Here is a 14,311-nt window from a genome sequence, read left to right as displayed (position 1 = left end):
GAATTGGTGTTCTTCCCGAGGCGAAGACCCACAGAGTTGTGCAGCTGGTCAGTGCTTTCCTTCCTGCAAGAGAGGTTGGCGGGGCGGCTGTCCCCCTCCACTTTGAAGGTGTATGTAGCCGCTATAGCGGCACACCACGATGCAGTGGACGGTAAGTATTTGGGGAAGCACGACCTGATCATCAGGTTCCTTAGAGGTGCCAGGAGATTGAATCCTCCTAGGCCGCACCTCGTTCCCTCATGGGACCTCTCTGTGGTCCTGCTGGGCCTACAGAGAGCCCCTTTTGAGCCTTTAGAGTCAGTTGAGCTGAAAGCCTTCTCCTTGAAGACGGCCCTCCTGACTGCGCTCACCTCCATCATGAGGGTTGGGGACCTGCAAGCATTCTCTGTCAGCGATACGTGCCTAGAGTTCAGTCCGGCGTACTCTCACGTGATCCTGAGACCCCTGCCGGGCTATGTGCCCAAGGTTCCCACTACCCCATTTAAAGATCAGGTGGTGAACCTGCAAACGCTGCCCCGGGAGGAGGCAGACCCAGCCTTGTCATTGCTCTGTACAGTACATGCTTTGCGTATTTATTTGGACCGCACAGAGCGCTTTAGACGCTCTGAGCAGCTCTTTGTCTGTTTCGGGGGACAGCAGAAGGGGAACACAGGACATTGCCCACAGAGGATTATGGATGCCATCACATTGGCATACCAGGCCCAGGGTCCGCCGTCCCCTTTGGGACTACGAGCGCACTCAACCAGGAGTGTAGCCTCCTCCTGGGCCTTGGCCAACAGCGCCTCTCTAACAGACATCTGTAGAGCAGCGGGCTGGGCAACACCCAATACCTTCGTGAGACTTTATAATCTCCGGGTTGAGCCAGTTTCATCCCGTGTTTTGGTAGGTACAAACAGGTAAGGATATGGGCAGCTGGCCGGGTGTACCACTGGCACACATGTGCCCCTTCTGAGGGGAAGACATGCACTCTTTCATCCATGTGAGTTCCCAGGATTGGTGAACCCTGGATTCCTCCCCCAGCACCTGCGGCAAGCAAATTCGGCAGAGGAATTAGACACCAGGCCTAGTACTTGTGTCAGTATGCCCTGTTCAGGTCAGCCCCTGTACTGGGATAGGTGCTCCATATGCGTTGGTTCCCTGTCGGTAACTCCATATGACATAATCTTCCATGGTACGGTCTCCCTGATGGTAGACCCATGTCTCCCTTTGGGCAGAGTCCCCTCTGCCACCGGTCACCGTGTTTGTGGAGCTTCCTCCCCTCCCTACCACAGGGACTTCCTCCACATGCAATACTGCCGATAAAGAATCAATAAGCCCGTGTGACATATTTCCACACAATTACCTCCCCTTCGGGCAGGGTGTGGTCTCTGTGGTGTCTTTTTCCAAGGACACCTAACTCGATGCGAATACGTTTGGCCCCAGCTGGAATCAAGTGAGTTCTTTCTCCGGGAGAAGAAAGAAGAGAAAAGGCCGAACCAGCTGGTGCAGCCTGTTCCCATTGTGGGCACGTCTGACCCCCCCTTTATGCTTTCAGGGGGCGAGGGTCCATACGACATGCACGGGGCATTGGGAAGGTTACGATGGGGCCGGTGCACTTGTTACTTGGCTCACAGTGGCCTGCCTGCACCCTGCACCGCCAATCCAAGTAACACAGTTCAGCTGGTTGTAGCGTTTCGTATAGGGACCCCTAGTGTCAATACATCGACACAACATCGAGTGAGTGACAGATAGGGAACATCTAGGTTACTGTCGTAACCCCCGTCCCTTGATGGAGGGAACGAGATGTTGTGTCCCTCCTGCCACAACACTGAACTACCCGCTGTAATGGCTGGTACTCTGTCTCGGCTCCTCAGCACAAACCTGAATGAGTGGTTGCACACCAGCTCCTTTTATACCCATATGTCAGGGGGAGTGGCATGCAAATTCCACTCGCCAATTTTCATTGGCCTTTTCTTAAAACATCAGAGGTGTTTGGGGCTCCCAAGAGTGACCCCTAGTGTCACTACATCGACACAACGTCTCGTTCCCTCCATCAGGGAACGGGGGTTACAACAGTAACCTAGACATACTTTCAAAAATAATAAGCACCGATAATGTTCACAGACATAACTTAGAAAACAAAGGAGACAATACATATACACTAGTGTGAATCTGCTCCACCAACCAAGCAAATCCATTGGTTAGTTCTTCCTCAAAAGGGCTCATTAGGCCCTTTCCCACTGGCAGTACTAAAGCCTGGTTTAGGTTCTTTCCCCTGGGAATAGTACTTTTCATCGCTATAGTTCCTATGAGACTTTAAAAAAAAATAAAAAAAATAAATTGTGTATTTTTAGTTCCTACTCTGGAGTAGGTACTTTGGGGGCGTATAGGGATTGTGGGAGACTGTTGGAGGTGCTGCAGCCTGTGATTGGTCAAAACCTATGACGCACAAAGCTTTGAGAAAGGAGAGAAGTCAACAGCCTCCATTTGTAAACAAATAGCTGCTAGCATGCTAATCAGAGTATTTTACAATTCCCTTAATAGAAATAAAATAAAACCAACAAAGTATACAAAGAGGATCACCCGTTTCACGTGTGTGGGGTGGGGGGGGCAGGTTTAAGTGGTTTACGAGGACTTTTTTTTTTAGGTTACAAACTGGTAATTACAAGGGTATTATGCTATAAATGTGGTTTATGATGATATTTCTAGTGTCCCCATAATTCAAATCGCTTAAAAAACATACTAAATGATGTTTTATTGAAAATGTAAAAATGCAGAACGTTTTTTGTGAGGGTTAGGTTTAGGGGTAGGGTTAGGGTTTGGGGATAGAATCTATAGTTTGTACAGTATAAAAATCGTTATGTCTATGGAGACTCCTCATAATGTGCACCAACGTGTGTGTGTGTGTGTCTTCATTTGAGATTTCATCACAGCTGTACTGTTTGTACTGTGTGACTATACAGAAAATAAAGTGATTTCTGGATTACTACATTACATTTTTCCTAGGATGACAGATATAAATGATCAGTTTTTTATCAAGAGTGGGTAATTGAACTCTGTTATACACTAAACCGTCATTAAATCTAGTTTGCATGAGGGAAATATTGCGTGCCTGTTACTGGGCATCAAGATGTATTTTTTAAGTCAATTAGTACGTATTTCAGTACAGTAATTTATGTTGAGTCATAAAAGCCTTTATGGTAAAAGATTGTGTTGATAAATAGGTTTATAGTGCTTTCAGCATGTTGCCCACTAAATTCAGTGTGTGCTGCGTGGTAGCCTGACCACTCGTCTCATCTCTCACTGCGGCTGCAGCAGCACGTAGCTCCACACACACAGCACTCGCATGAGTTAAAACATGGCTTCTGTCGGAGAACACGGCTTATTATGTGTCCATGTTAATGCATAAGTGTCGTTTTTTTAGGTTTGTGCTCAGTTGCGTCAGGGGAACCCGAAGTCTGATGTAAAGAGAAACCTCACTATTGCAGCGCAATGTATATGTTGCATTTATACAGTGCATGCAGCTTTTGTGAGTTCAGCTGCTTTAGCACATTAACCCTTTAAAGCCTGAGCCCAAAATTCAGAAAATTCCATGTACCAGAATATGATATTCATATCCATATTCATACTACATTCATATTCATATAACATCACACACTTGAACTGTATATACCATATTGAAGAGGGCTTTCAAATGATATAAATATATGTATGATTATTTAAGTCTAATCATCCTTTATCAATAAGATTTCACACAGCAATTTTTACAAAAATCTTCTCCGGCCACAATACTTCATCAGACAACTGCATTTTCAACCCTTTTAATTACAAGCTAGAGGGAAACTTAGAGTGTATGAAATATACATAATTTTGTGGGCAATGTAGAATAGCAGATTAGAAATATAATCTATTGTTTAAAAGTTATGACCATTCTAGTGATTAGTGGGAAAACGGAATAAAACAGACATTTAGAATGTTAAGATACATTTCACGAGACCACTCCTCAAATACTCCTTTTGAGCACCTGTAATAATAAATTGAGATTGCATCTGAAATTGAAGGATACAAACACTGAAATATACATTTTATGTGTTCAATAAAACATGCACTTTATTTAATTTGAATATTAGATTTACACACGAATTACACATCAAAACATACAAAATCAAACTTTCGAACTATCTACAGTAAATACATTTTTAATAAAGAGTGCAGGAACAGAATATATATACATTCATAAATACTTAACAACTGCAATACCTGTGGAGAGAAGAGAGGGAGAAAAGAGGGGAGGGGGAGGACAACAACACCAGCAAACATAGCCCAACCTAGGCCTCTTCGCGAAACTGGTCACACTCAGCTGAGTGCCAAGACTGAAAACAGTTCCTGTTGCGAACCAATTTAAGTATTTTGCCATTACATACCTGCAAGCAACAAGCTACTTTAGTTTTATTTTCAGTCCTACTTTTCCGATAGCATAGCCAACATCTCTTAGAGGACTCTTCAAATTTAGGGACATGGGCTGCGTGGAGTGATGACGAATGAGGGACTACAGGCTTTAGTGTATGCAAAGGGAAACTTGCGTGAATATCAATACCTGGGTTAAGTTCACCGGTCTATGCTCATCCCCTGGTGCCACATGAATGTGTTGCCATTCCTTAAACACTATGAAACTATTGATGACAGCAATGTCTATGAAGTGGGAAAAAAAAGAGTCTTCCACCACTTCTGAGTTTTTTGTAGGACATCGTAAGATTTTATAATTTGGTCTGACCTATCAACACCACCTATGTTTTTGTTATAATCGCTAATGACAGTGGGCTGGAGGGCTACTTCTTTTGTCCAGTCGCCATCATTTTTTACAAACCTAGTAATTTCGGTTGAGCCATTCGCATTGTGGAAATTGGAGAGGCATGTAACTGCACGCGTGTCCTTCCACTGAATTACAAGTATATTCCCCTCAGTACTACACCACCTCATATCCCGACGAGCTGTCTTGCGTTCCCATCTTTTGATGTCTTTAAATTCTGCAGGAAACAGTTTACGATTCACCCTGCATGTCCCACAGGCATTAGTTCCCATTTCTAACAACTTAACCATAAGAGCTGGGGATGTGTAAAAGTTGTCAAACCAAACATTGTGGCCCTGGTCTTTGAATGGCTGCAGTAACGATTCAACTACTTTGGTGGCCAAGTCAGTCACACGCCCATGTTGGGCCTCATGTATTCAGATAGAAGACAAAGGCAGGCCTAACAGTCATAAAAAACATTCCTCAAGCCCCCTCCTTCTAAGTCAGATGTTGTACTGATAAAAATCAAACAAAGGGAGTCCAAAACAGACTACAAATCCATGAAGCCTTGCCCACTAAAGGATCGAGCACTCAACTCCTAACGGATGAGGCACACAACAGAACGTCCCTCAAACATGACATCATCAGGACTTCAAATAATTCTGAAATGCTTCCAAAGTGGCTTCCAGCGACTTAGTTCACCGAATACGGACGTAGCTTTTTGCTGCTCTCCGGTGCAGCCTCGTGGCATAAGGAAGTAATGTCCAACTTGAAACTGTAGCCATACAATCTCCATCTCGCTGGACGAGTTGAGATTACTCTGTGTTCAACCGAACACTCTAACGGATCCGAAGGAGACCGCAGAGCAATTCGCATCTTCATCCGTTGGCCTACAGAAGTGAAGAGATTAAAGATTTCTCTTCCATCTTCAATCAAGTCGACATTTCTGAGTTCTCCGCCAGCCCGCCGAGAATCAACAGCCGTACCGCCCTCTGAGAATCAACAGCCGTACCGCCTGCCGACAGCGCGTGGAAATGGCCTCTCGTCATCACACGAGCCTCAAGAAACTGGGTCAGAGTTAAAGGACGGAGGAAAACACAAGTAAGAGGTTTACGTCTGGGCAGAGATAGAATATTATAGTGTGCTATTCTTGTGTTTCAAGGTTTTTGCTTGTACAGTTTACGGACCGCCATGTCCGCTAATTATTAATACTCAGGGTATTAATTATCACGAATTTGTTTTGCTGTATTGTGGTCCAAGCAAATTGGACTGTTGTGCATTTTCGCCATCGCGGGTGAGACAGCAACTGAGTTCATCCATTAAAGAGTCAAATAACAAGGGACTTTTACGAGACCCGCTCGTAAAACCGCGTCTCTGAATGATGAACACGGCTGCTTTATCTCCAGCTATCGCGAAATCAGCTTTCGGGCTGTCACTTAATCATCTCTCTCTCTCTCTCTCTCTCTCACTAACCACACTGACACACACACACTGTCACACACACACCTTGTGTTATAGAATTATTTTTATTTCCATATCTAATCATATCACTGTTTAGTTTGTAGTTGTAAGTCGGAAGTTTATTGACTGCATTGTATTAATTATTAATTGATATTACTGCATAAATAAACTTTGTTTATATTACAGAGAGAAGTGTTTTGGTTTGTTTTGCATACGCCTGTGTCATGCTGACGGGATGTCAGTGCTCGGATTCAAACCTTCATTCATTGTTTTTTTTTCCCGAAAATCGATATTCTTCGGATGTCGATTTTCCTAAGAAAACAATCTAATATTGAGACTGTTTTAATATTCGGTTATTAGTCCCTGATTCCAGGGTGGTGCCCCGTCAATGTTAATCCTTATTAATATTCTATTGATTTTTGATAACTGATAATTATCTTTGATTGAATTTGAATGATCAATAAGCTAGTGTTAATTTTAATGTTTCATCGATGTTAACAATTAACGATTATCTTTGATAAGTGTTGATTTTAAAGGATTAAAAAAAGCTAACATTGATTCTCATCAATGTTCTATTGATTTTTATAATTAATAATTATCTTTGATAATTATTAATTATTGCTAATACCAAACTTGCTCCTAAACGTAGCACACTACATTTACTGGAGTCCCATATGAGGTTTTAATGAGTTAGATACAATTAATTAATTTAAATATTGATTAATAACTACAGAAATAATTATTAATTATTTCTGATAGTAACACTGATCTAAACAACCAATAAAGCCCTACACCCATCATGACTACCTGTGTAAACATTAAAGTCAAGAGTATACCCCGAGTCTGATGTTGCAATTACCCATAATTTAAAATTCCACGAGTAGGCTTGCCCTTCATGTATTGTTTAAATCCTGACCGAGCTTTAGGCTTGACCATACGTTCATCTATTGCGAGATTTTCTTTAGGCTGAAAGATCTGTTGGCATTTTTGTTTGAGGTGGTTCATAAGATAACGCAACTTCCTAAGGCGATCCTGATTATACTCTGTGGTAGGGTCTACAACATGTAGAGCTGCTAAAAGAGCCTTGTAGTGGTCACACAACATAAATTCCCTTGCCCACGAGCCCTGAAGTGACTTGGTTCCCCAATGATGATGGGAATCAGGGAGAATTGAAAACCCCATGTAAATGAGCAATCCAAGAAATTTGTAAAATTCATCGGGGGTCACCTCCATCCAAGCTCCTTGGTAGCTGGAATATGATGGACAGTTTAGTACGAGCTCCCACCACTGATGGTTTGTAAAGATGCACATCTCAGCAACTACAACCTGAGAAAAAAACAGCATGAAAAAGTCAATTTCTTGCAACATCATATTGGAGGTTGACCGCACAGCCTGACGCACGCTACCTAAGTCAATAGCGAATGAACAGCTAGGCTTAAATGGGAGAGGTTTTGGTGCCTGTGAATCGATGTCAGAGTACGAGGGATAAGAAACAAAGTCAGGGAAGCATTTACACTTTCTAGCTGACTTGGGACCTGTGCAAGAATGGTTAGCCATACCCAAAATAATAAGCGTAACAGTGCTAGTGTTACTGTGAGTATCAGTCATATGAGAAATAGAAACTAACAATACATACACATTCATACATACCCAGTTGATGGTCTTGGCTGGGGATCAGGTTCCATCTCATCCTCCATCTCCTCGTGGTCCGGATCTTCCTGCAGTAGTTCCTGGTCCAGCAGATCTTCCTTCTGTGTGCTCATGCCCTCATGAACCATGTCTTCCTCTGCTATGAACCTAAGCTCATCAGCAGTCAGCTGCCTCCTCCTCTTGAGGGTGCTGAGCAGGGAGCCATAGTCTCTATCCATCTCTACAACAGAAAAAAAAAAATACAACAATTGGTATCCAGCAGTGTATTCTTCACAAATCCATACACTGTATAGTCACCAAAGGCTTGCAGACTAAGCAGAATGTTCAACTGCAGACAGCCCTCTCACACTTTCCTTGTGAACAGGAAGCTACACACAATCTAAAATCATGTCTGTGTGATGGATGGGTAAGGCTATCTGCTAAATTATAGAAAGATATCTACCATTTTTTTTATTATTATTACATGGGAAAATCAACAAGCTAGATAACTTATCTAACTAGCAGGCCAGTTTCCAGGCAGGTCTGAACAGTGTAAAAAAAAAAGAAAAAAAAAAGGTCTGAACAGCGTCTGCTCTCTGCCTCACATTACTTCAGGCGGATTTTTCACAAGCGACAAAATTGGCAAAAAAAGTTAATGATATTTAGTTAAAAATGTACATAGTATTGCTAGCTAATGTTTATTTAGCAAGTTTCACAGAAACTGACAAAAAAAGTTTGATATAAAAAGAGGCTCGCCAATGACGGTCACGTCAATTTTTCCAGAAAAAACTAGCTAGCGCTACTCCTACAAATAAATGCTTCATAACTAAAAAGGTTTGACTATCTTCCACAAGCGTCAAAATTGGCCAAAAAAGTTATTGATATTTAGCTAAAAATGTACATAGTATTGCTAGCTAATATTTATTTAGCAAGTTTCACAGAAATTTGCTTAAAAATAGAGGCTAGCTGCCTGTCTGATGAACGCCGACGGTCATGTCATTTTTTCCAGAAATAACTAGCATTACTCCTACAAATAAATGCTTTGTAACTAAAACGTTTTGATTTTCAATAGACAATATTGACAACACGTTAAATAATAAGTCCAACACTGGCGGTAATCTCCCAGCGTATCCTCTCTGGCTCCGCTCAGGCAAATGGAGGATGACGCTGATGACGATACATTTATTATTCACGCCCAGTAACCCCTTAACCAATCATATGTGCTTTTAGCTTATACTGTCATGAGTATTTGGCAGTTTTCAGAAATAAAATCGGTGATTGGACGGCGAAGATACTGAGACAGGAACCATGAGAATAATTGTTCCCAAATTTGAATGCTCCGGCTGGTAAGGTTTAAACAGCTTTCTGGAGTACATGTAAATGAGCTATTATAATTTGATATTCACAGAAGTTGAATGTAACGTCATTAATGATAGCTCTATATTATTGAACCAACTTGGTTCAAATGATGGAAGATAGTTACTACGGTTTCGGGAAAAAGTCGTGATTAGCTAGTTAATTTCTCCAACGATGCATCATACTACGGTGGTTAAGCAGTGAGTAATGTTGTTGCATGGGAAATGCACCACAGATTTGAACTGATGAGGGTATCACAATAACATTGTAAATTAATCTTTTATGATCATACAAACGTCACTCGTTATTTTACAATGGAGCAATTTCTGTTTCCCAAACCAGCATGTAGATTGCTTGTTATAAAGTAGAATTTAAGTGCTTTGTCACGGGAGCTGTCCAGTCCAAAGGTGCTGATCCCTTTGGCCAAAATGTCCAGGAGTTTGTCTTCTCAACATGAAAATAATGCGAAAATGCTGACAAACATGGAAATTGTATGCAACCTTGTTGAGGCGCCGAAAGTTATTAACAATTACCGAATGTATTTACAGAAATAATGATAGCTTTTGTAAGACAGGGTTTTAGATGTCTCGACTTCATAGAGATTTATGTAAGTGATGCAAGAAATGCATGTAATATGAATGCGCGTGATGTGAATCATAGGGGGCTCTCACGTAGCCCAAAGTTTTGTTTCTTTGGCTGGAAAATGAACAGATGCACACAGAACAGGATTAAAATGACGGATATCAGTAATGAACTACTCATAGACCTGTCGATATATTAACAGATATAGCCAATATTACATTATACTGTATTATGTGTCATGTGAATTTAGACCTATCATTCACGTTGCATGCACAGACTGCGGAGACTGCCTATTGATTTCAGTGCGATTCTTTCGACACTTTATTAGCCTCTGAAATAGTGTAAAATGGCTTTCAAATTATCAAAATATATTAATAAAATTTATTAACTGTCCCTTTGTCTTTGATAAACTGTGAAAGATGTGAGAAAGATATGTTTAAGTTGCACTTAATGGCCAACAATCTGACTAGCTTGTCTACAATAAAATGCTATATTCCCTGACAGACTAAAACAATTTTTGCTGGTGCTTTAAAATATTAAAGTTTTAGGTTATGTGCTATTAAAATGTAATGTTACAGTCCTGATTAGATTTTTTATCATTTGCACACCTTGCTCCACTAACTAACAATTTTATTTCCTTTCAAACGGATGTGCACTAATCTTTCCAAACAGATAAGAAGTGGTGAGACTGCTAATTGGTGAACAACCTAGTGTGACTCGCATTAGCAGCTGGATTAATAACTATTACTTCAAGGTTACTTTCGTTTTCATGTATTCTCAAAGGTTTGACTTGCTTAAATGAAACATGCTCTCAAAGTAAATGATTTTGAAGAGAGCCTTAATTTCTTCAATACAAATTTTAATGCTGATATCTTAATATTGCACAAGGAACTGTCCTAAAGCAGGAGTATATATATATATATATGAAACAACAGTCTCTAGAGTTTACTCAGAATGGTGCCTACAACAAAAAACATCCAGTGAGCGGCAGAGGTCAACGGAGAATGGCCAGACTGGTTCGAGCTTTAAGAAAGGCTACGTTAACTCAGATAACCACTCTGTACAATTTTAGTGAGCAGAATAGCATCTCAACACGTCAAACCTTGGGGCAGATGGGCTACAACTGCAGGAGACCATGGCAGGCAGTTTATTAGGACCATGATGTTCCTAATAAAGTGCTCAGTGAGTATATATATATATATATATATATATATATATATATATATATATATATATATATATATATATATACTGTAGATCTTTTTTTAAGAATGTATGAATGTAAATTTGTAGCTGGCTGCTCATACCAAGGAGCTCTATAATATGCTTGGGTTGTAGAAGATGACAATGAGCAGAGCGTTAATTCACTATGTACCACACAACATACTGTATACAGATTACATATTTAATGAAAAAGCAGCCTTTTGTGGTTTAATAATCACACTGGGTCATGTAGCGAACCTTTTTTCCGGATATAAGAATCTACTGTCAAAAACACAGAGAAAATGTTCCAAAATAAAAGCTTCCGCCAAAATAAAAGCTCCATTTAAATGGAAAAAAGTACAACAGAAATATATAACTACTGTATTTAGTTATGAAATATTCACTGTAATACTACTACTACTACTACTACTACTACTACTAATAATAATAATAATAATAATAATAATAATAATAATAATAATAATAATATTGTAACAAGTTCTTTAACTCTCTGCAAGAAGGAAGCGGGAGATGACGAAATCCAACTCAAAAGGCTATTTATTTTTCCAACACAAATTCGCTTTCCAGCATAAAACAAAAGCACACACATAAACACTACTGTGTGTGTCTCTCTCTCTCACACACTGGTGTCTGGCTCGCTCTTAAATCCCTCTCCACTCTCACTGCAATGAAAAACAGCTGTAAGAGATAATCAATGACAGGTGATGATCCTCATCGTTCTCATCTCCCGATCTCGCTCTGCTTTCACAAGCTGGCGCTCGACCACGCCCCCACCACCACATACTCCCATTGCCCGACTCAGATCAGAGAGCCATCCAGCCTTCCCGGTACTTGCCCTCCCCCCCATTTCTGGAGAGGAAGTCCACAACAGCTATCTGCGCCCCCGGCCTGTGGACCACCTCAAAATTAAACGGCTGAAGAGCCAGATACCAACAGGTGATCCGCACGTTGGTATCCTTCATGCGATGGAGCCACTGGAGCGGGGCATCGTCCGAACAGAAGGTGAAAGCCTGTCCCAGGAGGTAGTATCGAAGGGTGAGGACTGCCCACTTGATGGCCAGACACTCTTTCTCAATGGTGCTGTACTTCGCCTCTCTCACCAAAAGCTTCCAGCTGATGTACAGCACCAGGTGCTCCTCCCCCTCGACCACCTGGGACAACATGGTTCCCATCCCCCTGTCTGATGCATCGGTCTGTAAAACAAAAGGGAGAGCAAAATCAGGAGGATCTAACAATGGCCCGCCACAAAGCTCAGCTTTCACCTGCATAAAAGCCTGTTGGCACAGCTCTGACCACTGGACCAGGTCTGAGGCTCCCTTTCTAGTGAGATCAGTCAGCAGGCTGGTGATGTCCGAATAATTAGGCACAAACCTTCTATAGTAGCCAGTCAGCCCCAGGAACTGTCTCACCTACTAATTGGTCTTGGGTCTCAGGCAGGCCGCAATCGCTGCGGTCTTATCAATTTGGGGATGCACAAGCCCATGACCCAAGTGGAACCCCAGATACCGTACCTCCACCCTTCCAATTGCGCACTTCTTGGGAATTGCCATGAGTCCCGCCCCACAGTGACCTCAGAACAGCCCTCAGATGCTGCATGTGACACTGCCAATCATTACTGTATATAATGATGTCATCAAGATAGGCCACGGCATGAATCTCCACTCGGGAGATGATTCTGAAGAGTGCCTCCATAACACTACGTGCTGAAATGTTGCACAGAGGCACTGCTTCTGGATATCGCGTTGCATATTCCACCAGTTCCAACACAAAGCAATGCCTGTGTGCCATCCACTCTAAGGGCCCAATGAGGTCCATATACCAATTCTTTCGAAGGGGACCTCAATCAAAGGAAGTGGGTGCAAAGGTGCTTTTGGGGTGGCCGGCGGATTCACCAGCTGACAATCATGGCAGCTCCCCGCAGCTCCAGTAGACTGGCCCAGACTTCATGGCAGCGGGTTCAACAACCTGGGAGTGAGAACGGAGAGGGACAGGGGAAACTGGTGGGTTGTGCAGTCCCTGAAGCCGGGGAGTTGGTTTGGGAGAAGGAACCCCCCGTTTCCGGGGACGAGGAACAGGACCGAAGGAAGGGGTAAGAATAGAAGGAGGGTAGACAGGATAGAGAGAAAGAGAGAGAGAGAGAGAAAGAGAAGGTTATCAGGGCTCCCCGGAGCTGCTGGATGAAGGCAAACGGGCGGCCGTGCTCTCCAAGTGTCAGTGTGAGGAAGCGTTGCCGCTGTTGCTCTGGTGTCCAGCCAACCTGTTGCTGGACGGATATCCTTAAGTCCGCAGACACCAGGAGGTTCTCCGCTGGTAACTGCTGCGCCGCGAGCTGGGCCTCTCCGGACAGAAATGGAATCAAGCGGCCCGCCCACTGGGTGTTCGGCCAACCGCATGTCCCTGCCATCCATTCAAAGAGCTCCAGGAAGGCCTTCGGATCGTCTTGGAGACCCATCTTGATGAGCGCCACCTGGGGCAGGGCGGTCGCGGGGTCCAGGGTCTCAGCCGCAGTCTCCTCCTGGAGTAACAAGCTCCAGCGCACCTGCCGATCCTCTGCTTGGGCCTGGAGGAGCACAATGAACCACTGTTCCTGTTCTGCGCGCAGCTCGATGGCCTGATGCTGGGATAGGTGGATGCTGGCGAGGAACACTCCATCCAGAGGTGAGGCTTCCATGGCGGCATTCTTCCTCCCTACTCCTGGGTTTCGGCACCACTGTAACAAGTTCTTTAACTCTCTGCAAAGAGGAAGCGGGAGATGGCGAAATCCAACTCAAATTCGTTTTCCTGCATAACACAAAAGCACACACATAAACAGTTCTGCGTGTGTCTCTCTCTCACACACACTTGTGTCTGGCTCACTCTTAAATCTGTCTCCACTCTCACTGCAATGACAAACAGCTTTTAGAGTCAGTCAATGACAGGTGATGACCCTCACTGTTCTCAACTCCCGATCTCACTCTCCATTCACAAGCCGGCACTCGACCACGCCCCCACCACCACAAATAATAATAATAATAATAATAGATAAAACATAATTATCGTATATATTTAAGCAATATCTCACATCTGTGATGCTCTGTTGTGCAGCACTTTATTTGACAAAAATAATACCAATGTTGTATTTTGGATTGTGCAGTGAGGTTCTGTATAAAAGTTCTTCATTTGATAAAAATGTTGACAATTAAATGTTCTATTTTCATTTGATTACAGTTTTAATTCATTTATTTATTTAAACCCCATTTTGATGATAAAATTGAAAGAAAAAAATTATTATGGAATACAGATATCGGCGAG

The sequence above is a fragment of the Myxocyprinus asiaticus genome, chromosome 9 (assembly GCF_019703515.2).
Source record: "Myxocyprinus asiaticus isolate MX2 ecotype Aquarium Trade chromosome 9, UBuf_Myxa_2, whole genome shotgun sequence".
In the NCBI taxonomy this organism is placed as follows: Eukaryota; Metazoa; Chordata; class Actinopteri; order Cypriniformes; family Catostomidae; genus Myxocyprinus; species Myxocyprinus asiaticus.
This window is presented reverse-complemented; position numbering follows the sequence as displayed.